This window comes from Schistocerca cancellata, chromosome 2 (genome assembly GCF_023864275.1).
Source record: "Schistocerca cancellata isolate TAMUIC-IGC-003103 chromosome 2, iqSchCanc2.1, whole genome shotgun sequence".
Classification (NCBI taxonomy): domain Eukaryota; kingdom Metazoa; phylum Arthropoda; class Insecta; order Orthoptera; family Acrididae; genus Schistocerca; species Schistocerca cancellata.
Window position 1 is genome coordinate 689629295 of NC_064627.1, and position 10623 is coordinate 689639917.

The following is a 10623-nucleotide window of genomic DNA, read 5'->3' on the forward strand; positions in this document are numbered from 1 at the left end:
AGGCGCTACTTTTCGAACATTTGCCAGACTCACGCAGTGCGTATAATTTGAGTAATCTACAGAGAGTAAGGGACTTAGATTCCGAACAACCACAGTTCAATAGATACTCTTACGATCCTGAACCTGTTGCATCATACAGAGATGATAATTTCGATTACAAACATTTTCTGTCAGTAAGAAAGTTTAAAGTATTTAAAAACGATAGAACGCAGATTCACCCACTGGATTGGATTCAACAATTTAGCTTTGCTCTTCCACCGACTTGGCCTGTTACGCATAAACTTGAATTTATTTGCAGCTTTTTGGAAGGAGAACCGGCAACTCGTATGAGATCGATCGCGAGGCAATGCTATTCAGTAGAGGAATTTCAGAATGCTTTTCTATCAGCGTACTGGTCGAAGACGACACAGCGCGGAATTAAAGATCAGTTAATTAGCTTGCCAAACTATGAAAACTCAAATTTTCCCAGTGTAACGCAATTTTTTGAGCACATGGTGCAACAGAACCAGTACCTAAGTGAACCGTACAGTGAATCCGCACTTATACAATTATGCATTTCCAAATTACCACGGTCATTACGAGTGTCACTTTTAACTGGTCAGCAAAAAGAAAACATTTCAGCATTTAGGGATCTGTTGCAGCTTTTAGAAGTACAGCAATCTGATTATTCATTTGTAAACAAAAACTTTTCGTATAATAACCAAGGTCAACAAACCTACAGTAATTATGATCAGGGACGTAATTTCAATAGGAAAAGTAACAGACGCTTTAGGAACGACAACTACCAGAACTTAAATCACAGACAAAATTCAGATTATCAATATCGTCAAAATTTTCAGCAACAGGAAGCACATTTTGGTAACAATAGAAGTTTTCCACCGCAACAGCATGAAAGTCAACCGGTTAGTATACGTAACCAACAATGTAATGCACAAGGTCAACCAGGCTTTAATGTTCCGCCGCGTGCACATATAGTCACAGATCCAACAAATAGTAACGCACGACGGCAAGGAAACAACTACGTACAAAGAAGACAATATTTCAATTCCTATCGCAATGTACCGTATAGGAATGACTATCACGACAGATGTAAAAACGATGAACACAATTATCAGCGTACATATAATAACAGTCGGTCTTACCAGCAACAAAGTAATCAACAAGAACCTATTCTCATGAATGAACCCGACAGTAGGTACCATCCAGAGCGTAATACGTCTGGAAGAAGTAATAGGACAGTTCAAATAGTCGAAATGCCACAGAATCCTCCTAATAATAATAACACGTCAGATAGAATCTGACTAGATACTGTACAGATCGCATCTTCCAATAACACAAGCACTACCTTTGACAAGCAAAATGTTGTTCACGAAAATGTAATTACTTTTGACGATATCAGAGACACTCTCTTGCAGGAAAGACCATTTGTTCAGAAAACTATTTCACATCCTGTCATCGAAATTAAAATTGGTTCATCAAAATTCTCAGCAGTAATTGATTCCGGATCACCTATATCAGTAATAAATGAGGAGACTTTTAACGAGTGCAACAAAGAGAATACTTATCCGACATTACCTTTAGGCAAAACAAAAGTGAAAGGAGCAGTATCGAGTAAAGGAGTAGACGTTAAATTACAGACGCATTTATCATTTTGTATTGGAGGTCATACTTTCCACTCTAATTTTTGGATTGTTCCTTTATTGACAACAGACGTAATTTTAGGTACGAATTTTCTGGTACAACACGACGCAGTCATTGACTTTCAAAATTCTTATTTAATGCTAAAGGATGAAGATGTACAATTGGCTTTAGAATTTCAGCACTCATTATCTGCGGAAGAACAAACAATTAACCGCATAGAGGTCATTTCCGTGTCACGTAGCATAGACAGTAATCCCACATTGTTCACGGATACGTACGTACATAACGATAATACTCCAGACGAAGCTGACTACGACGTAATGCAAATAATTTCCGATAAAGTTAGACAAAGCAGTGCAACTACAGACGACGAACGAATGCAACTACACAAAATTCTTTTACAGCAAGCTCCAGTTTTTGACAACATTCCTGGTACTATGTCCGGTTTTATGTATGAATTTCAAGTGAAACAGCACGACACATTTAAAGCAAAGCATTATCCCATTCCATATATTCACAGAGAACAAGTTAAAAAAGAATTGCAGGATATGCTTGATCAAGGAATTATAGAACCAGCAGTTAGTCCGTACATAAACCCGCTACATATTGTTAAGAAAAAAGATGGCTCACTTCGCCTCGTACTTGATTCACGTCACATTAATGACATTATTATTAATGAAACAGATCGACCACAGACATTAGAGGAACTGCTACAGAAATTTCACGGTACTGCTATTTATTCTACATTAGATTTGAAATCGGGATTTTGGCAAATTCAACTTCATCCAAATTGCAGAAAATATACAGCTTTTCTCTGTTTCGGCGACTGTTATCAATTTTGCAAATTACCATTCGGCTTAACTATTTCTTCTGCAGCTTTTATTCGCGGTTTGAACACAATACTTCCGACAGAACTTAAGGACAGAATTACGACGTACGTAGACGATATTTTTATCGCAGAAGCTAACTGGTCTGATCACAATCTGATTCTTGAACAACTGTTACAAACTTTTTATGCACAAGGACTTACAGTTAATCTTAGTAAATCGCACTTTGGCAAAACTTCTATAAAATTTCTTGGACACGTAATTTCAGCGGAAGGCATTGCACCTGATCCGGAAAAACTTCAAGCTCTACGTGACATTACTGTTCCTACGACAAAAAAGCAACTACGCAGTTTTTTGGGCTTAATTAACTTTTTTCGTAAATTTATTCATCACTCCGCTTTAGACACGCCTAGACTATACCAATTAACAGGTAAAAACACTATTTGGTCTTGGGATAAGCAAGCACATTCTGAATTTGTGAACCTGAGAGAAGCCTTGTTGAATGCTCCACTTTTATCGCACCCAGACCTTACTAGAAATTTTTCCATTGCCACCGACAGTTCTAACACCGCTTTAGGCGTACACATTTTCCAGGAAATTGAAGAAGATGGTTCAATAGTAATTAAAAACATCGCATTTGCAAGCCGCATTTTGTCACCTGCTGAACGAAATTACTCCGTTACAGAATTGGAAACATTATGTGTTGTATGGGCTTTTACAAGATTTCGGCACTTTCTTTATGGTAGACATACCACCGTGTACACAGACCACAGAGCGATACAATTTTTACTTTCGGCCAAATTCACTCACGACAGATTAAGCAGATGGAAACTTTATTTACAGGAATTTAATTTTACAATAGTTCACATTCCCGGTACGCAAAATGTTATAGCAGACGCACTATCGCGTTCTCTCGGCAACAATCAGCAAGACGTAGCAACCAACTTCTGCAAAACAAATTTCAGTGTCATGTACATTCAGCAAGTAGCATTTGAAAATTTTATTTCATCGTCATTACAGGACATAGCACAAGAACAAAATAAAGACAATGTGTGGAAAGAAATTAAACACCTTTGGCAAGATAGGAAAAATGTTACGATTAGGAACCACTACACTGTACGCAATGACATTCTGTTTCGCCGTTCTCATCCTGACAGCAACAATTGGTTATTATGCATCCCTGACGAACTTGTTAACAAATTAATCTGGTACACTCATTTAAGTTACGCACATTACGGAGCACGAAAATGTTTTCTTATACTGAGACAGAACTGTTATTTTAACGACATGGAGAAACGTATACGACGAGTTTTAGCGTCTTGTAAAATTTGCCAGAAAGCTAAATCAGACACCACTTCACATATTCCTCCTTTATATTCCATTGTACCTGTTAAATTAAGACACATGGCCGCAGTAGATATTTTTGGTCCGATTCCGAGAACTAACAGAGGTTTTTGCTACATCTTTGTCGCTGTTGAGCTCACTTCAAAATTTGTTACTTTCACTCCGTTACGCAAAGCTACTGCTAAAACTGTTTCGAAAGCATTTGTAAAACATTTTCTATTTCATGTAGGGCATGTGATGAAAGTAATTTCTGACAATGGATCTCAATTTCGTAGTAGCATATGGACACGCAAGTTACGAGCCAGAAACATTTCTCCGATCTATATATCCAAGTACCACGCTTCTTCGAACCCCTGTGAAAGATTAATGAAAGAAATTGGTAAGCTGTGCCGAATATACTGCCACAAAAGACATATTGATTGGGATACACACATACTCTCATTCCAAGATGTAATTAATTCCATTCCAAATGAATCCACTATGCTATCTCCGTCTGTTATACTGAAAAACGTTGAACCACCAAACAAAATTAAAGAATTTGTAAAATTTCCTACATCTCGTCGCTTACGACACCACGAAATAATTGACATTGCGCTGAACAACATCAATCGTGCCGCAGAGCGCCGGAGAAGACAGCAAAAACAGGTTTGTACACGCCGCGACTTTCACGTTGGACAGAAAATATTAGTACGTACACACTATTTATCCAGCAAATTAAAAGGTAAGTGCAGTAAATTTGAACTTCTATACGCAGGTCCATATCGGATTCGCAGCATCCCTCGCCCCAATGTTGTACACGTCGAAACTTTGAGAACCAGAAAATCGAAAGGCAATCACCATATCTCAAACATTAAACCGTTTATTGAATGAAATCACTTTATGATGTAACATGCTATGATGCCATTTACTAATGCAATTATTTCACCTGACTAATTACTGATGATTATCGTATTTTTTCTTGGCAAGTGCCCGGCAAGGTAAGGTTAGCAGGTCGCTTTTCTTGTCGTTACACATCAGACCATGCACATTTTCCACTTTTTTATGTATGATTGTTTTCCTGTTTTGTTTGTATGCACTGTGAAATAGTTAAGATATAACACACACCAGTCGACTTTGACATTTTTTTTTTGGGCCTTATGACATCTCAACATCGTGACTTTTACATTTTTTGCTGCTGCATTGTGATATTCTCTGTACATTTTGGCTTTGAACACAGTCAATGTCTTTGACATATTACGTTGTCTGTCATGTTATGCTGTATGGTTAATTGTGTCACCATAAACCAGTCATTATTTAGTGGGTATATGATTTAAATGCAAGACGTTAATCTCTGTTCATCAATTTCAGAAAGAAATGATGCGTGTAAGAAATAAATTCAACAGAAATGGGAATTTCACCTACGGAATAAACGATAGAAGATACAATAACTTTATGAGGAAGAGTAAATGGATCAGGATTAACAAGCATTAACAAGAATATACTATACTCATCGTAGAATAGCAGTCTTAACTAATTTTTTCTTTCAGAATACAAGGTGATTGATGCAGGATGTCGGACAGAACTACACATCTTAGTTTTAGTGATGAAATATGCTAGAGATAAGGAATAGTTGTATAATGAGTAATGAAGTGATATTTTGCAGATGATAATGAATACTGATGAATAATGATGAAGAATATGCTATTATGAATAATAAAGTTTTTCTTTACAGGTGATGATAATAATGAAGTTATGATAATACGGATAATGAAGTGATTGATAATGAAGTTTTTTCTTTACAGATGAGGATAATGTTGAAGTTATGTATTTATGCTACGTAGTTATTTAAGTATTTGTTGCAGTTTGTTTTGACAGCAGGTGTTATATTGCATAGTAGGATGTTGGAAAGTTTTGGAAAGGACAGCTATGGAACACATGTTTATACACATTTCACTACTTGTTAATTCGAAGTTCACTACTTTTCATCATAGTGTGCGTTTCTTCTTTCAGGTCAATAATCCATTTTGTATTTTTTTTTCCAGCAGAAGCTTTTCAAGATACTTACTAAACCTGTTACTTATTATACCTGTACTAGCACTTACATTTTTTACCCATTTGTGTCTATCATTTATACATGTGATCACAATACTGCCTTGTTTCACAACCTTGCTACAGCTGACTCATGACGAATGACGTTACAAATTTTTCATTTACAGGAACAACCCAGAACCAATTTTTTTTGTTTTTTCTCTTCTTGCTTTCTCTTATAATTACCAAACGCAATGCATTGCTAACAAAAAAATGTATTACCAGTCCCAAATAGTGATACCAGTTTGAGAAAGTTCTGAATAATACTGATCAACTCTGAATAGTATGTCACTTCAGTAATGACTTCGTAATGATACAAAAAAATATATGTATAAAATAATGCTTTGTAACTGGCTAATAACTGCCACGGTTTATTGTAATGAGACTACTTATAATGCCCATGATTATTAATGCTATGACTGTAATTAGCTGATTTTTAATAATGACTTCGTAATGATCTGAATGTCACTCAATGAATTGTTATTACTTCTTAATGATCTGAATAATACTGAATGAGGAACAACGTTTTATACTATTCGATACTTGATGGCCACTGAGTGCCAATAATTAATGTCACTCAATGAATTATGTTATTAATTATGCCATTAATTAGCTCTTGTTTTCAATGTTGATACTTTGTAACTGGAAAAGAATATGATTCTTACTATATTGAAATGACAAATGATTAACTATGCTTTATAATTGGGAAAGAATGTGATTGTTTAATAATGCTTTGTAATTAGGAGAAGGCTAATGATTATTACTATTGAAATAACAAATAATTAATTAACGATGCCATACTTTGTAACTGGAAAAGAATGCGATTGCTTCATAATGCTTTGCAATTAGGAGAAGGCTAATGATTATTACTATTGAAATGACAAATAATTAATTATCGATGCCATACTTTGTAACTGGAAAAGAATGCGATTGCTTCATAATGCTTTGTAATTAGGAAAAGGCTAATGATTATTACTATATTGGAATGACAAATAATTAATTAACGATGGCATACTTTGTAACTGGAAAAGAATGCGATTATTTAATAATGCTTTGTAACTAGGAAAAGAAGGTTACTGATTCTATGTAAAACAATTAATGAACATTTTTCTGTAATACTACACACATGGTACAGAAATGTTCAATCACTGGGCTATGAATGCCGCACACTACTAATGAAGACTGTAATTGTCAATATTATGTGACTTAATGTCCTTCACCTCATGAGCTAACTACCCTGAATTACTGCAATGTCCATTTGTCCTGTCTATCCTAGTGATCATGGAGCACTATCTTTGGTTTTGCACTAATTCTACGTTGGCGTGCCTTGTAAGAGCGTGGTGTTGACACGACATGCTGTCCACCACCGCGAGCGATGAAGACGTTATTATGGTCCCACTGTTTGGTGTACCTAGTGTACTGCCAAAATGAGAACATGGAACATTAGTACGACAGTTCAGTGTCTTGGCTACACTGGTAAATTCTGATGGGAAAGAAACTTCAAATTGTGTCACTTAGTGTTGTACTTCTGTGGAAAGATATGGACTTTCAGAACAGCTGTGTACAATCTAAAGTGCTACAACCATGATGCAATCCTTCCCTTTCCTATCCTAATTCTTGTCACATAGTGAAAATCATTTTTTTGCTAACATTATTTATGTTCATGGGTTATACATTTTTTTTTTTTGATTCGCTGAACTCCAGTGCGAGTACACTTATGTCACTTGTCGATATGATTTTTGCCATTATGTGTATTTATTGCAAAAATGCCTAAGACATTTTTTCGATTTGTTCTCAAGTACAGTATATGCACTCTTGTCTTTTATATTGTATATACATTTTTTTATTTATTATTTTATTTTAATGATATGTTCTGAACTACAGTGCATGTGCACTTATGTTGTGTGTTAATATGTTTTCTACTGAACTTCAGTGCCTGTGCACTTTTCTCATTTTTCAATATGATTTGTACTCATTCTGTATATTCAATACTTCAGTACGTATGCACTTATGTCATTTGTTACTAATTACATATATACATTTCGTAAATTGCTCATATGTTATCAACTCCAGTGCGAGTACACTCATGTCACTTATCAACACGATTTTCTGCCATTCTGTTTATTTGTTCTGAAAATGCTAAAGAATTTTTTCAGTGCGTGTGCACTTTGCTATCTGTCAAATAATTTGTATATACAGTTTTCTGATTTACTACTATGTTTTGTACTCACATCCTGTCTTTGTCTGATATATTTTGTACTCGGTGCATGTGCACAACATTTAATTTATGTACTAAATTTGAATATTCTGTAAATTGTAAAAATTTCTTGCGATGGCAAGTCCAAATGACTCACCATCGCTGCCAAATTTTTGCCCCCCCCCCCCCCTCCAGTGGAGGGTTATGAAACACGTATGTAACATAGCAGCGATGGTGAGGCACGTTAAAATCTTTGACCAGAGAGCCTATAATCGTGGTTAGTCTGCGCTTGACCGCGCGAGTGTTGCGAGCAGTTCAGTTGTAGTAGTAGTAGCAGCCCAGTGCGGTTGTGTGATGTAGTCTGTCGACATGGCATTCTGGTCAAGAGGCTGAATGAGGTATATTGTTAATTAAGGTAATCATCAGATAATGTAAAGTTTATTTATTGTAATTAATTTCCAACAAGCGCTCCAATAATAATTTTGATTTCAAAGCATTTTACAAAAAAAATTTTATTTAATTGAATTAACGATTTCGTTCCACTTCCCTTAAAGAAAAGTTTCAGTTAAATTTCAAAAAAAAAAAAAAGGAATATTATTATTTGCAATGCAGTTCCTCCAAGCTGTGCGCAAGAATAAGAGCAGAAATTTGACTAGCAGTTACAATGAGGTAAGAATTTAATTCTGATTTGCACAGGGCCAAAGACCGATATTTCGGTTTAATTGAATTTTCATTGTCACTGAAGTTTCATTTTCTTATCACTGAATGGACTTTCATTTTTTTGTGAGGAGCTTATACTTGGGTCAGATTGCGATTCTCACATTTTTATTGTCATTATATTTCATTGCTAGGGAGGTTACGCTTGGGTCCCATTTATTACTATATTTATTTTTATTCAAATATTTCTGTGGAAACGATATTGCTTCTTGGCTCCCATTTCTAAATAATATTGACTCATATAAAATTTCGGTGGGGAGGTTACAATTTAAACGACTTGGGAGCTCTGTAGACTGTGTTGTGCTGAGGACCCGATGTCTGCAGGCCATGTGCCTTCCCTGCACTGACTGTTCCAGGAATCTGCGCCATCACCATGTATGAGTTGTATCTGCTTGACCATGTGCGTGCGTGCGTGTGTGTATGTGTGTGTGTGTGTGTGTGGTAGGCTGGGAACACTTTTTTTAAATTTATTTAAACAACTGGAGGTTTATGTAGCCCAGTAAGACATCTGTCAATGCTAACGAGACAGTCATCGAAGTGCCACAGGCAGCAACTCCTCCCCCACCCTCCCCCCTCCCCTTTCCAGTTCGGCGTGGTATCCCAGATAATGTGGCAACATGATACCTCGGATTATGCATTTCGATACCTCAAATTATGCAGTGTGATACTCCAGATTATGTGACACGGTTCCTGGGATAATGCAACACTGTTGCTCGGATTATGCAATGCGGAACTAGGGGTGGCACTCGAGGGGCAGCCTCTCACAGACTTCTTGTATCGTTCACTCGTGCATACTGTAACTTTTAAGCAGGGTCTCATTACTATTTTCACTCTTCTCCGCCATCTTCTTATAGCGAGTGGTGTCAGGTTCTGGTTGCTACTTAAGGGGCAACATTACCTCAGGGGCAATGAGTGAATAACGAAACTCGAAACTGATAATCGTACAATAATCTACATCCGCATGCATACTCTGCAAGCCACCACATGATGCATGGCAAAGGATACCTAGCGTCACAACCACTCATTTCCCTTCCTGCTCCACTCGCAAACAGAGCAAGAGAAAAACAACTGTCTATATGCCTCCATACGAGCCCCAATTTCTCTGATTTTATGTTTGTGGACCATAAACGAAGTGAGCGACCATTCCGCAATCAGCTTCAAATGTCAGTTCTCTAAATTTCCTCAATAGTGTTCCGCGGAAAGAAAATCGTCTTCCCTCCAGGGATTCCCGCTTGAGCTCACGAAGCGTCTCTGTAATACTCGCATGTTGATCGAACCTACAGGTAACGAATCTAGTAGTACATCTCTGAATTGCTTCGATGTCTTCCTGTAAGCTGGCGTGGTGGGGCTCCCAAACACACGAGCAGGAGTCAAGTGTTCTATATGCGGTCTCCTTTACAGACGAACCACACTTTTCTAAAATTCTCAGAATAAACCGAAGTCGACCATTTGCCTTTGCTACTACCGTCCTTACGTGCTCGTTTCATTTCATGCTGCTTTGTAACATTACGCCTAGATATTTAATCGATGTGATTGAGTCAATCAGTACACTAGTAATATTGTATTCAAACGTTATGCGATTGTTTTTCCTACTCATCTCCATTAACTTCCATTTTTCTACATTTAGAGTAATCTGCCATTCATCATACCTACTATAAATTTTTTCTACATCATCTTGTATCCTCCTATACTCACTCCACGACGACACTTTCCCATACACCACAACATCATCAGCAAATAGCCACAGATTGCTGTTCACCGTGTCTGTCAGATCGTCTTTGTATAAAGAGAATAATAGTCGTCCTATCACACTTCTCTGGGTCATTTCTG